The sequence below is a fragment of the Numida meleagris genome, chromosome 5 (genome assembly GCF_002078875.1).
Source record: "Numida meleagris isolate 19003 breed g44 Domestic line chromosome 5, NumMel1.0, whole genome shotgun sequence".
Classification (NCBI taxonomy): Eukaryota; Metazoa; Chordata; class Aves; order Galliformes; family Numididae; genus Numida; species Numida meleagris.
This window is the reverse complement of record NC_034413.1, coordinates 37,970,034-37,985,356: the sequence shown is the minus strand read 5'-3', so window position 1 is coordinate 37,985,356 and position 15,323 is coordinate 37,970,034. Positions and strand designations below refer to the sequence as shown.

The 15,323-nt window shown below is 42.4% G+C and overlaps 1 protein-coding gene across 5 annotated transcripts in view; it reads right to left on the bottom strand.

The window, feature by feature from the left end:
• ERBB4 (erb-b2 receptor tyrosine kinase 4) overlaps positions 1-15,323 on the bottom strand; it is a 538,439-nt gene that overhangs the window by 233,146 nt on the left and 289,970 nt on the right. Inside the window, exon 2 of one of the 5 annotated variants that reach the window (XM_021398692.1) lies at positions 3,853-3,990. The exons of the other annotated variants lie outside the window; for them this stretch is intronic. The gene's annotated coding sequence lies outside the window, so the exon portion shown is untranslated. The remainder of the gene's footprint in view (positions 1-3,852; positions 3,991-15,323) is intronic. 5 annotated transcript variants of the gene reach the window in all.

Genomic DNA, 15,323 nt, shown 5'->3' with positions numbered 1-15,323 from the left:
CTGGGCTAATATATTCTGACGCACTGCTCAGCATGGCGTTACTGAAGAGAGACAGCTCAGAGTCAGCTGTAGGCATGAGCAAAGCAAACTCATACTGACCTGTGAAAGACTGCAGACATAACTTCAGCTACCTTGCAGTTAGCAATGTAAGCAGATCCCCTCCAGAGGAGTCAAGTCTGATTAACTCTCTCTTGTCAAAACACCGGGCAGAAAAAGAGGAAGCCGCTCTCCTCCCAAAAGCACATAACCCCCATAAGCCAGAACAGAAAGAGAAGGGGAAGCTATTCTTGCTGCTGGCACTCCTCACCCAGCGCCCTGCAGCACCCAGCATTTCTTTGCAGACCTCTGCACTCCAGCCATGCTTCGACTCACCGCACTTGGGGTGCAGAGGGCTGAGCCTGAGGGGCTCTGTGTGTCGCGATGCCTCTGAGATACCAGCTCTGCAGATTGGGAAACTCTCACCTGGGCTGCAGCTTTCATTTGCTTTGGCCTCTTGGCTAGCAGCTGCAGTTCAAATTATGCAGGACATCTTAATCAGAGCTAGGATGCTCACAGTCCCCAGCACAGGGTCTGGTGACATCTCTGTGACCCTGTGTCCCTTCAGGGCAACACAGGGTGCTGTAGTCGTTTCTTCAACAGAACAATCCCTTGTCACAGAAGGACTGGTTATTTACTAGTCTGCAGGTCAGGGCTTGGAAAAGCTATCTCTTCTGGAACATTTAACAATCTTGGTTTTCTGCACTGATGATTTTACCGTATCTGAAAACTGCTTGTTCCATCATCCCACAGCAGCTTGTAAGTCACAGTGTAAAATAAAGTTACCTTCTTCCTTACTGGATAAACTACGTTTGTCTTGAGGAATAAGTCCGCATGACAAAAAGTGCCAAAAAAATGCTTTTTTTTTCCTTTTTAGGATTTATTTTTTTACATGGAAAGGACTACTAGCATTGCCTCATATGGTGGAAAAAAGGAAAGAACTAAGTAAGGGAGGCAAAGAGAGCAAAAGCCGACGCAGATGGACGAAAAGAAAATATTTCCTTTGGCAAAACCAAGGGTAAGTGCAAAGAGCAAGGGAAAGATGAATGACAGATCTCAAAATGCAATGTGATAGGCATGGTGACATAGCTTACGGAAACTGTTAGCTTTGAGAATGGGAAACTGCCAGGAGTCTTCACTGGCTCACACCCATGAACAAAGAGTTCAGAGGCAGTTGGCGTAGACCAGTTGGGTCTGAGAAAACCACATCTGCTAAACAACTGCAGCAAGAGGTACGGCAACATGCTGCAAGGCGTGTTACCATCCACCCAGCGTATAGGGAGCAAAATAAGAGCAAACACCACTTTCCTGAAATTTAGTCTTAAACATTCTCTCCCCAGCCACAACACACACACGCTTTGGGTTGCAAACATTCTACTGAAAGAATTATTGTTTTTCCCCTGCTGTTTTGTTTTTTTCTTTTATCTGTGATTGAGAGGACAAAGGATGAGACTTTGCTTGAAACTGGTAACTGTGGGGGCTGAACTCTCTGCTCTCCTTTTCTGCCTCTGATATGAAGAGCAGCACTTGTAGAAGTAGATGAGGAGTCCCAGAAAGAGCCTGAGACTCTTCTGAACTGCTCTGGAAAAACAGCATTGTGGTTTCTAGTATGGGAATGAAGGTAAGAACTCCCTATGTGAAAAGCTCTGTATTTGATAAATCCACTGCTCCTTTTGTTTTCAATATGGAACGAGTAAAGTTGTGAAAAATTAAAACACAGTAAGAATAATACAACATTTCTAAGCTATCTTTTTGCCATCTGTCAAGTTTGCAGTGTTTTCAAACTACTCTTAAGTGAACTACTAATTCATCACAACATCTCTTGTCATATGATAAAACAGAATACAGTTGACAATGTGGTACATTTAACCTCTGTCAGGAGTTTGTGTATTTGTGCAGAATCATAAGCTGGTTGCTAGCGTATGCCAGAAGGCTTCTGGCAGCCTTCCTAAGGGTTTGTCAAAAAACAGTTTGGATTCCCACTCCTGTAAACGTGGAGCCACCAACTGTTGCTGTATGTCACAGTCTTCTCAAAAGCCTCATGTGATAATAAGAATCAAAGGATGGGAGATTTATTGCAGACAAAAGCATTCTGTCTCTTCCCATCTTCTCCCTGGTTTCACAAGCATCACACTTTTTTCTTCAGTTACCCAAATTACCACCTGCTCACCTGGCACACTGCTGACTGCTTCACAGCAACCAGGCGCAGGTCTTACCAAGACTGCCGGGGAATGCTCTGGTATCCATATGACCCAAGAGAGACCAGAAGGATGCCCACTAAATCTCGAGTGGAGGAATTAACCTGGTGTTTTCCTTGAGAGAAAGAGTCGAGCTCATTGTTTTTTGTTTTCTTTTACATTAAATTAACAGACGCAGTTTATTTGTGTTACATTTCCCATTTAAAAAAAAAGATTGCTCTTTTTAAGCGTTAAAAAGCAAACGCAGAATGAGTCACCCCAATTATTGTTATCTGTGGATTCCACATCATCCTACCCTTCTCAGATAAATAATTAACCAGACTTTCTCTCCTGTAAGCTTCTCATAGTCTCAGTCTGCAATTTTATGCTTTTTCTGCCCCCTTGCTGATACAATTAAAGTTTATTGACAGTAAATACCATAAATTTTTATTTTCTCAAAAGAAACCTCTGGTGCTTTGGAACCTACTAAAGCTGTGGTTGTTCAGGACAATATAAACTTTGCATGACGAGTCACTACTGAATATTAACAATTGAACTATTGGCAAGCAATAGCAGTATTTTCCAGATTATAGCCACCTTAGGATCACCACTGAACAGAAAGGAAGTTTGGTAGTCATGAGCTTCAAGAGAAGCAAAGCTGGGAAATCAAAAAGTAGCAATGTTGAGAAGGATGGGAAAACTGATCCAAGGTAATAACAGAAAAATCTGTCAGTGTGATTGAAGGAGAAATGCAAAAGCTGATTTGATGTATAGCATGCTTCAGTTCTGCTTTAAATATTGTAAGACAGTGGCATGCTTTCTTTCAGTATGGCCCCAAAAGCTTTATTTCTCACAGTAAGAGAAAATGCAATATATTGCAGACTACAGGTTTAACTAAGAAAGCAGATGGACTGACAGTATCAAAACCACACCTGATCACTGGACTGTTACAACAACCAAGACTATTTCATTAGAGAGACCAAGAAAAGAGATGAAAATGAAAGCTAACATGCCTAGCTGACAGGGCAGGAGGTGCTAAAGCCAAAGCAAACCTGTGTTAAAAACCACTGCATTCCTGTGCTTACAGAAAAAAAATGGCTAACGGGGCTAAAAGTAGTTGGCTTCAGGAGAAGGGAAGGGGCAGGAGGCTGCCTAGGATTGAAGCCAGGCCCAGTATCTGAAAGGAAAGAATGAAAATGATTAAGGTAGGAGGAGAAAAAGCAACTTAATACAGATGTCAAACATTAGTCTACTGCTTCTAATGAAGTGCTGTTTTCATCAGTTAAGGGTTTGTTACAGAACTTGAAGGTCCAGAATCCAAACAGCAAAATCACTCTAAATCAGTTTTTGGACCCTGTCACCTCAGTTTGAAGGTGAAGACTTGGCCTTGCCTCTGTGTTATGAGAACAGCCACCAGAGAACAGTGGAGCCACAAGGAAAAGGTCACTCCTTCACAGAAAACTGCTTTACATTAGCTACCAAAACCCCACAGGCCAGCATAAAAATTTTTATTGTTTCCAAGATCTTCCTAAAGCTTTTTTAAAAATCCACACTCTTTGGGACCGTACAGTACTTTCAAATACCACCCAGCCTTTCAAATCACTCACACAGTGCAAAGCATGTGAGAAATGTCATGTACCTGAAGATCTAAATACAGGAATGCAGGAGAAGCATTTGATCCTTCAGCAGTGATGGGGAGTATTGCAATTGAATTTCAAGGGATGTGGAACTGCTGCATGCAAGACTACACCCTGGAACTTCACCTCCGGGGCATATGCTAGCAAAAGAACAGAGAAACGTGTTTGTTTTCAAAAGAAACTAGCAGATTTTGTGCATCTAAATGTTTGTGGGCTTGGGATTTTGTTAAAAACTCTGCCATTGTACCACACCACCTGCTTGGTGCTTTCTCACCAGTGGCATTTTTCTAATATGTAAAATAAATGTCAATTAATAAACAAGAGCAAGTGTATCTTGTGGCCCACGTCAGCAGCCAGCCCACGACATGAGCTAACAGGACTGTCTGGCTGTACAGGCCCTAGAGACATAGGCACCAGCACAGAGACTGAGCTGCTCACTGCTGACCTGGGAGAGCCTGGCCCAGCTGTTGAGATGAACAGCTCTCCTATCCTTCCTTTGCTGCATCCTCAGCACATATGCATTTGCATAGCTCCCCTATGATCAGCGAACCATGTTGATTTACACTGGATGAATACCTAGTCCTACACATTCAGTGCCTTTCCAGTTTCAGATGGTCTGGAAAATTAAGATTTTTCAGTTCTAAATGCATTCCTGAACCTCTCTTTTTTTCTACTGTTCCCCCCTCCCCACTTCCCTTCCATTTTAACCTACAATTTTTCAGGTCATTTAGTTCACAATGCAAACACAGATGACTTATTAGGAGTTGAACATTGCCAACTGTGCATGTAATGCGACTTTGTTTCACAGTGAGTAATAAGCATATATGCACCAACAAAAATAAGGACTTCCAGTTCAGAAAGACATGATACAATGGAAGAGGACTGAGCAAGCTAGCAAGCAAGTGCTCTTTTGCCTAAAAACATGTTGGAACTTTTTTTTTGCCTTAATTCCAAACAGAGCCTATAAGCCCAGGGCAGCAGAAAGGACCAGATCTGTGGAATTAACTCTAATTTCATGTACTGTCACCGCAACATCATCAGGATGAAAAAAAAAAAGATCATTTAAAGGGGAAAGGGTAATAATGAGTGTTCCTTAACATGTCAGCTACAAAATACTGCAGAAATGTTGAGGCCTGGAAAAGGGCTAAGCTAAAAGGAAAAGGGCAATGGTCACACAGCACTGGAGATGGTAAGAGCTGACCCCTAAAAAGTGCCATTTATTTTAGACAAGCTGATCCTACAGGCTTAGAATTTAACTTGCTTTTACTGTTGCTTTATTACTTTTTCCATTTTGTCATGACAAGCTAATGATTTTTGCGAAAATGTACCATGACAAATCTGCCCCTGCAGGTGGTTTTACACACACTCCATTCACAAAAGACTTTGACCCCTCTTCTCTTTAGTTTTTCTCCTTGGGTTGTGCCAAGATACCTGAACACGTGAGCAGGACAGCTCTGCCATCTTTAGGGAGTTTCCAGCTGAGCCTTTCAGTTGAGGGAGCTCTGCGTGCACATCCATTTAGAGCCACTTCTGACTTCTGCACTGTCACCAGCCAAGCTCAGCCAGCGGGTGCTGCCCACCTCCTTCATCGCTCTGCATCACAATCCCTAACAACCCTACCTGACACCTACGAATGGGAATAACAACAGCTGTTGCACAGAGGCTGGAAAGAGAAAAGGGAGGAAGGGGGGTGAGATGGACTTTATAAACACTTAAAACTTCTAAAGATTATTCCTTTTGAAGCTAGACATACATTTTAATCAGCTACTTTCATCATTATTCATGAATGAATTATTAATTAGTCCTCTTGACTAAAAATATCATTTCCAGCTTGCTGCAAAAATACACACGCACACACACAAACATGAAAAAATAATACAAGAAAAGGAAGATATTCCACATCATTAGCACTGGTGTAAAGGCTGGCTATTTGATCTCAGTTTAATTATGAATGCCTAGTTTGAAAGAACATTTCCACATCAGCAGTCAATAACACTGATGTGTGCACTTGGGTGTAAGATACAGAAGAGGCAGTATTGGCACTGACTTATTTTGCAGCAGCTTCGATCATTGACTATGCTAATAGGTGCATGTGCTAAGACCTGCACAAATGTACTTATTGTTAAAACGCCCTTTGTCTTGTGACTTCATATTCCAAATCGGGTAAAACTCAACAACTCACCCTTGTGGTTATTCCTGGGTTTCACAGCCACGTAAGGCTTCAGCCACTGTAAGAACCCTGAAGCTAAGACAGACTTTGTTCCCAAACTTAAGCCAACAAAGGGAAAAGAAAAGCAGAAGCAAAAGCAAAAGAAGAATACCACCATTTTATCTTATGGAGAAACAAGGTGATGACAGTAGAGATAACTTATCGAAGTCAGAAATAAAGTCTGAACCCAGATCTTCCAAGGAAAACCTTTTAAGCCGCATGACTCCTTTCATATTATTCCTATATATACAGCTCATCATGGGAAAATTCTCCACAACTTGCATATTCATTCCCTGTCTGACCTCTCCTTTCACCAGGCTGCTGTCCCCAGGAGTATGGCCTTCCAGTACTTGAAGGGAGAGTATAAACAGGAGGAGGAATGATTGTTTGTGAGGCTGGATAGCGATAGGACAAGGGGGAATGGTTTTAAGCTGAGACAGGGGAGATGTAGGTTAGATATTAGGAGGAAGTTTTTCATGCAGAGGGTGGTGACCCACTGGAACAGGCTGCCCAGGGAGCGTGTGGATGCTCCACTCCCTGAAGGTGTTCAAGACCAGGCTGGGCGTGGCTCTGGGCAGCCTGGTCTAGTGGTTGGCAACCCTGCACTCAGCAGGCGGGTTGAGACTAGATGATCTTTGAGGTCCTTTTCAACCCAGGCCATTCTATGATTCTATGGCCAGCTGGAAGCCCCATTTTGCCATGAGGGAACCCAAGATGGCCCTGTAACGACTGCTGTCACCTGTCCTGTTGCATACCACCACATGGTAAGAGGGCATCTTTGTGGTGGTGTTGGTCACATGGCTCCTGGGAAGGGGTAGGCAGGGAGAAGGGGGTGGGAAGCGGTATCTGAGAGTCAGCAGCTAGAGAGGACTGATCAACTTGCAGGGTCTTTTTTTCCCTGTAAAGGTAGTGACAGCTAACAATCGCACCTTTTTGTTACCTGAATTGGTTTCCTTGATGAATACATCTCTCCAGAACCTCTGCAATGTTAATTTCCTAAATGATCAAAAAGCTTCTAAACTAAGAAAATGCTGCATCCTCAGTAAAAGAGGAGAAGGGTTCAGAGGAATTGGAAATGACTCGTTATTCTTCAAAAATCTGGGCCATCCTCTGAATGTGGTTATTTTTAAACAGTTTGTGTTTTACATACGTGGAGCTACACGCTCACAGAGCTAATAAGGCTGAATGACTCGGAAACATTCCTGCTTTGCCAGAGGCCTAGAAAAAAATTAACTGAGAGGTTTCATGAGCCCCGTTTGGGCTGTTGGAACTGTTACTGTATTATATGTTTGTCTCAAGCTTAGTGAAGTCCCCGGGAAACTTGAGTTTATTTGTCATGACCGGGGCAAATGAACTCCAAGACACTGTTTTCACCTGAAGTGAGTCCAAGGTCAAAGAAGGAACGTGATAAACATGCCTATGAGACAGAGATTTGGCACTTCTTGTGAAACAGCAACTGTTCGCCTGCACAGAACTGGGGGACAGATCCTCTGCAGTGATAGACCATATCCAGGCACTGCAAAAACTACCTTTGCACCTTCCAAATCCTACAGTTGCAACTGACCCCATGCTGAACTGCAGTCTAGGGCATCCTCAGCTGTAGTATTTTTATGCATAACAGCTTCCACAAATTTTCAGAAGATGGAAAATACTAAAACAGCAGACAGAGAAGGCAGAGCCCAGGAATGTAAAAGGAAGGGGAGCAGAACAATAAATGAATATTTGCCTAATTGTACGATTGCTCGAGTTCCCAGAAAATTGAGCGATGCGCTTCAAGGGGAAGTTTGTGAACTTATGGACCTGTGTCCTCTCAGGACCAAGATGGGTTTCTCTGGCAGTTCCAGCTCTTCAAATCCTGTTTACAGTTCTCTCCCTTTTCTCTTTTTCCCCAGACCCCCTAAGGAGATTTTGTTCATGTAGGTTTATTCTTGCTGGGCATGCTCTTTCAGGTCCATTTTTGGCTCAGCAGGTTTGCACATCGTGCTCCGCTGCCCACAGCTGACCCTGTGTTACCTATGAATTCGTACTTGCTGAGCCCAAACAGCCCCTCCCTGGGGCCCTGTGTGTGGCATGCTTCTGCCAGTGTGGGGCACATGGGCTCTGCCCTGACTTCTCTGCTTGCGGAGCACTGTAAGTGAAGAGCACATTCAGGTCAGGTTTTTCCAAAGCGGAACCATGAGTATCACTTTGGTTGTTATTAATATTTCATTAATTTCCCAGCTACAGCAGTTTTCCCCTGAGAGATCATTAATAAAATACCACCCATATCAGCAAGATAGCAGGCAAAGTGACCAAACTACAAAACAACTTTAATTACCTTGGTGTTAAACCTTCTCAAGCATTAGTTTTAATTCAAAGAATTATATAAACTGAAGCTTTGATAGTTATGACGTCTTTTGCTGATATGTCTTGTCATCGTAGATACTTCTCCAGCTTTCCCCCACTTCCCCTGTTCTGTTTGGAAGAAGAATGGGAATGCCCATGTAAATTGATGGGGGTTTGCTGGGAGGACTTGAGCAAAACTTCCCTGGCCCAAAATGCTGACAATGTTGCCACCCCACTGATACGCAAGCCTCCCTGTCAGCTCAGTGCTGCTCAAAGCACTAATTCTTTCAGGCACAAAGAGAAAGATTAAATTGATAAATGACCTAAATCCTATTTCTCCTAAGATTAGAATATAAATTCTGCTGGTAGCTGGTATCAGATTTATGAATAACCTGACTGCAACAAAGCAAGTAACATTTCTGAGGTCTCTGGACAGAAAGAACATGGCAACTGACCAGATAATGAGCAAGAGCTACACAAAGCACTACAGCACAAATAAGAATGGTAATTACTGCTTCTTTAAAAACATATACAAGAAGTGGCAGTACTACATGCCATGGCATGCCTACTGAATCATTTCTACTCCATTCTATTGAATCATGCCTATTGAATTTGCTCCTTCAGGCGGGCTTTAGACTACAGAATGTAAGAACCGTCTTTATGAAAGACAGATCCTCACAGGGTTGAATCCAAGTATGTAAGGAATCACTTTAACAAGTTCCCATTTACTTGTAGATTTTCCTGAGTTTCCTCCCCAACACTGCTCCCTCCTTCAGCGATAAACAAAATCTTATCTCACACAAACTACTTACTTTGTATTATTACTCCGTCTCTTCTATGAATATTTTCACATTTTACTTTTTCAGCTCCATCAAAGATGGATCGTCCAAGTACAGGTTGTCCCTCTGTACTCAGCCATGGTGAGGCCACACCTTGAGTACTGGGTCGGTGTTGGGACTCTCACTACAAGAAAGACATCAAGGCCCTGGAGCGTGTCCAGAGTAGGGCAAGGAAGCTGTGATGGTCTGGAGCACAAGTCTTGTGGGGAGCGGCTGAGGAGGCTGGGGTTGTTCAGAAAGAGGCTCAGGGGTGACCTTATAGCTCTCTACAACTCCATGAATGGAGGTTTTGGTGAGGTGGGACTCAGCCTCTTCTCTTGCAGTGAGAAGGACAAGAGGGAATGATCTCAAGGTGCACCAGGGGAGGTTCAGGTTGGATGTTAGGAAAAAATTCCTCTCTGAAAAAGTGGTCAGCCTCTGGAATGGGCTGCTAAGTGAGGTGGGTGAGTCACCGACCCTGGAGGTGTTCAAGAAACCTGTAGATGTTGTACTGAGGGACACGGTTTAGTGGGGAAATATGGTGGTAGATGGACAGTTGGACTAGATGATCTTGGAGGTCTTTCCCAACCTTGGTGATTCTATGGTTCTAAAGAGTACTCCTTTTGTGAGAAAATAAGCAATAAAATGTGTTTCACACTTCAATTTCTGCTAAACAGGATTGGTTTTAGGTATATAGAAACAATACATGTTCTGTGTGTGCATGCACCTGGGTGTGTAAGAATTTTATTTTATATAAAGTGCTACTGAAACACAGATAAACGTGTAACTCTGAGATTAATTCATGCCTGCTTTAATTCTGTTTCTCAAGAGAAACAGAAGAAGAGGGAGGAAAAGGAAATAGAATAGGAAAAGGGAAGTACATACACAGATATGGATCTCTCTTACAATTTCTTTCCTGTTGGAAGTGTTCTCTGTTTCAGTCTGGAACAAATTTAGCACACAGTAGTCCCTACCAAGAGGTACTCTATTTAAGCTTAGCAAAGGAAAAATGAAGTACATTTGTTATACACAGAGAAAGCTAAAGGTAAGCACTTCTTCTGCCAAGACGGAAAGAAAGTCAATACGTGATTCTTTGATGGTTCACTAAAAAAGCTGAAACTTTAGTGACAGAATGGTGAACCCAGTTTGAAACTGTACAGATTTAAATAGAGGCAGCTAGAACAACAAACTGACAGATGAAATAAATAATTGCTGTAATCTTCTCTAATACTTAGCATGACTTTGATTATCTCCAATAACTCTTCTCATGCAAAGCAAAATCAGTTCCAAAACAAATTTGCATACAGGAACTTTTTTTACATCGCTCAAAATGCATTAATTGAGTTAGAAAAAAAAAAATAAAGAAGAGAGCCAAACAAATTAAAGAAGTGGCACCAAGAAGTGCAAAGAGATACACCACCAAGTAATTCTTTGTTCTTCTGACAATATTACGTTAAATTTTTGCTCAACCCAAAGAGCACAGTGACAATGTGGCTGCACAGTGCTGAACCCCTGGTCAACCACCAGTCTGCCACATGCTAAAACATGTCAGATTGCTCAGTAAATAATTCCAGTATAGTCAAAGGTGTCAAAGCATGAAGAAACAGGGTCCCATGCACAAAAGTGGCTGCAGGAAGCCAGACTCTCTCAGCATGACCAAGTCCCTCACACAGGAGCCAAAGGCAAGTTCTCCACTAAGGGCTTAGGCTGTAACAGCTAATGAGTAGGTGCTCTGCTTGGCCCCAACGGGACCTTGGAGCTCTGTGCCCATTTTTGGTGACCAAATTGGAATAAAGGTGGACTGGATAAGGTTCAGAAGTGAACCATAATGATTTGAAAGCTTCTGGAACTCCATCTACTTTTCTCAACTAGGGCTAAGCACTGACTTTACCACAGTCTCTACATACCAACATGCGGAACAGACATTTAGTTAAAAAAGGGCTCTTCACTCTAGCAGACAAATATCCTGGACACAACAAGCAAAATTCGGGCAATTTCCAGTACACGCCGATCTCAGGACATTTTCTGGACTGCTTATTCAGGAGACCTAACTACATAATCAAATACTCTTGTCAGGCTTCAAAACGTGATGATCCTTGAAAATGTTGGGGTCACATGGTAATTCAAGTCTTTCAGCATTTGAAATAAAATCTGCAAATAACATAGGAATCTATAGGCCTGGTCCTAGAGGCAAATCTCTGCAAGTCTCTTTTCACACCCTGAAAGACTCACTGGGGCCAGCAAGTAAATCCTCCCCGTTTCCAGCTACTTCACTGCCATAAGAAGCTAAAGATACAATAATTATTTTTCTAATACTGCTGCCATAATCTGCAGGATGGTATTTAAGGGACTGACCCAAATGACCATGATTGCAAAGGGAGATTACTACTGAGCAGGACTCATTAGGACAGAAAGGAGCTGAAGGGTCACGACAAAGAAAAAGCCTCACGCTCCTACAACCTCTAATATGTTCTCACAGGAACTGCCACGCCTGAAAAGTACAAACACAGCAAGAAGTGCCTTTCTTTTCTCCATTGCAATCACTGTGCAGGTGCTTGTATCTACACTAGAGAGAGAAATACAGGCCTCTTTCAGAGTAAAGAGAGCAAAACATCATGGAATGTACTTACTTTAGCTTTGACCTTCAGGATGCCAGTTGTTCTTCCCTCTACTGAAAAGGATGTTAGTTGACCACCTGCCATGTGGATGTATGTGGCTGGAAGGTGAGTCCTGTGAGATCTGAGCATCCCCACGCTATAGAGGTGGGATTTATAGTGGGGATGTAGTTGGACTTTCATCAGTGACTTCAGTGAAGTAAAATCCAGCTAGTATGACACCAACACTGAGCTGATTAGAAAATCCTACATGAATGTTAATTTGTTACAGCCCACTTTTACTATGTAACATGCCTTAAAAACATTACCTTAGAGAGCCTGAAAAAATATTGGAGCAATTACACAGTAATTTATGCAAATTTCTATGTTAATTTTGAAATCACTTAATTCTCTAAAATGCCTGGAGTTGTTAGTGTCCTGCTCTGAGCTGGCTCTTGAAACACTCCTTCACAGGAGTGAACAAGCAAGGTGTGCAAGTAACCCTGCAGCACAATATCTCGCACACATTGCAGAAATAGGAAGGGAAGGAACCAGGTTCAACACATTCTCAAAGAAGGAGGCCTGAAGCATTTCCCGCAGAGAAGAAATGGCAGATGGTCATTAGGGTCCCAAAGTGTGAGAGAGCTGAAGGGAAACAGTATGGGTGCTAGAAGCAGAAATGCTCGGGGCTCGGTGATTGTCTGTCATCATCGCACAGCAAACACCACAACGGGGTGGCAAAAGTCTCTGCTTATTTCTCTAACAGGAGAAATGTTTTTTTTCTGCACCTCTTCCCATTGATTTCCTAACTCCATGGGAAAAACAAAGAAAACTAAATGCACCACCTGCTTATTTTGTCTGAAGTCAGTGAATAACAAAACCTTGTACCTGCTCTTTGTCCATTATTTTTAAAACCAGCTCTTGCAATCAGCTCCAGGATAGGTACTCTTCCAGGAGCAGGTGTGTTAGGAAACATGCTAACACTATGCAATGAATTAAGGAATCATAAAGCCTTAGGGGAATGCTTCACCCGGCTTTAAGCAACTGATCTAGCTGTAGGTGTCCCTGTTCATTGCAGGGGAGCTGGATGACCTTTAATTGTCCCTTCCAACCCAAACCATTCTGTGATTCTATGATTCTGTGCCACTCACTCAGCAAGGAGGGGAAACTTTTACCGGCCTTCGGCGAAGGAGGAGGAATGAAGGGGGTTTCCCAGCCTGCTGTAACTCTGAATGCTTGGCTCCACAACCAGTGGCCAGGGACCATTCCCCTCAGCCTTGATTTCTCTGAAGACTGTAATTAACAGTGGTTAAATGATAAACTCACTGTATTATAACCACTTTGTTACTGCCTTGATGGAAAAGACCTCAGAGCAGGTAAGAAGCATTTGTATGATCTGAATAAATCAGGTTAGAATAGTGATTTTACTGAGTAGCACATTAACATAGATGGACATAACGGAATAAGCTTCCAGTCTTAATTAGTAAGGAAAGCAATGACCTGCTTTCAATTTAAAAAATATGCATAGCAGTAATTTACAGGACACAGAGCATACCATGGCCTAAGTAAACTCCAGGTCTGGCTGAGAATGAAACATCAGTACAGTATGACTTGCTAATGCTCAGAATGTGTTTTTAATATGCTAAATGTATCCTTAAAAGGATACTAGAAGTCTTGCATTAGCATATTCTGGATGATCTTAGAATACGTGATCAGTGCAACACAGGCAGACTCACTGACATGGCCTAATTAAAAACTAATAGTGCAGCATATTGACCTAACAAAAGTAATTTCTTCGTCCCAACTTTCTTCTCTCCTCCTTTCCAGCTCTTCAGCTGCAGCCAGTGCAGAGCACCCAATCGAACTCCCTATAACAGTCAACAGCTTTGGGGTACCAATTTTTCATCTCAAACAATTCTCATACTTGGCTAAAACTTTCTTGTGTAAGCTGAATGTATCGTAACTTCCAATGGGAACAACACTTGGTTTGTCCATCAGACAGCCACTGAATGAGCCTGCAGCACTCCAGAATGAGGACGTTTCCTCAGCCAAGGATCAATACTTCATCTATCCCAGCTGAGGGACAGCAGATCACCTCTAAAGTGTCTATTCATCATTATAAATGGAAATTGAATTATGTATGGTTGTCAAAAGCAATTTACCCCGAGTTATTTGGAAGCAGTTTCTCCAGCCAATACAAGTAAGCATGTTGTTTCTGCCTAACTTCTGGCAACCAAGCACACCTTTTTAAACTAGCACAACTCCCTCAACACCAAATTGGCTAAATCTGCTAATGTGTACAGTAGGAAAACCCAGTGAACCCACTGTGCACATCCTTTCTCTTTGCCGTATGTGTGACTATAGCAGCAGGGGAAAGTGCAGGAAAGCAAGACGGAAAAACCACTCGTCCTGTTCCCCAGATGCAGGGCAAGATGGAGAAAGGGCTGTCTCTCAAGCTTCAGCCCAGTCTCACCTCCCTGCATAGACTCTAGGCACAGACACATACCCTGCATGGGGAAATAACACATTACAGCGACAAGAGGAGTGGTAAAATTGTGTCTCCTTTGCTATGGTGACATTCTCCTCCTCCCCTCAGCTTTCCTCTCTCCCCATATAATTTATTAAATTATAAAACAGTAAATGTGAGAAAAGTACCTAATAACAGGACTGGAATTTGTAACTACTTCCTCTCCATTTCTCTTTTGCTTTACTTTTTCATCACACAGCCAGTGACTTGTATCGTCATTACACGCCCATGAAGCAGGGATTTAAATCTCTGCCTTCAACAGAAGAGGGAAACTAAGACCAGGTTTTCTTAAAAATTGTCTCGATCCAGAGGAATATTAAGTTGTAGATATCTTATTAGTAAAGAAAGTACTTTGTTTTGAAGGCCAGTTAACTGGAAAGTCAGTCTTTCCATTTGTTTCTAGTCATATTAAGAAACTCTGAGATGAATACTGACATGCAAAATTTAAAAAAAAAAAAAAAAAAAAAAAGTTGCCAAAAACTAGCTGACCATTTTCTATTGTATACCTGTTTCTTAAGTTGACCAAGACCAGTTTTTGCTAAGTGACATCCTTGACTCCCTGCTAAGATCAGGGCATCTATGCTAGCCGTATACCATGATCCGTGTAATTCAGGTCCTGCTGTATCTGCTGAGCTGCTCTCAAGCTGTTGCGACTTTGGTGTTGCACATGAAGCTGTCAGAGATATTCTAAACCCAGATCCCAGGTTTCTCACATATCAGAGCAGGCTGAGAATGAACTGTTCCCTTCACAGCTCAGAACTATCAGATGCAGAAATCACAGCCAACTATAATCTTCAGTCCCTGGCAGAGAAAAACACATTTTCAATTCCTGCTAAAAGTACTACTTCTTGCCTGTATGCTAGTTGTGCCTGTGGAAACTGGCAGCCTTGCATACATCAAGTTGCTTTCTATTCTATTTTAAAATACTAACTTGCCAGCTTACTATGTTTGAGGAAAACACCTTAAAGGCTCAATCCTGCACAAATAAAACAAAATGTTC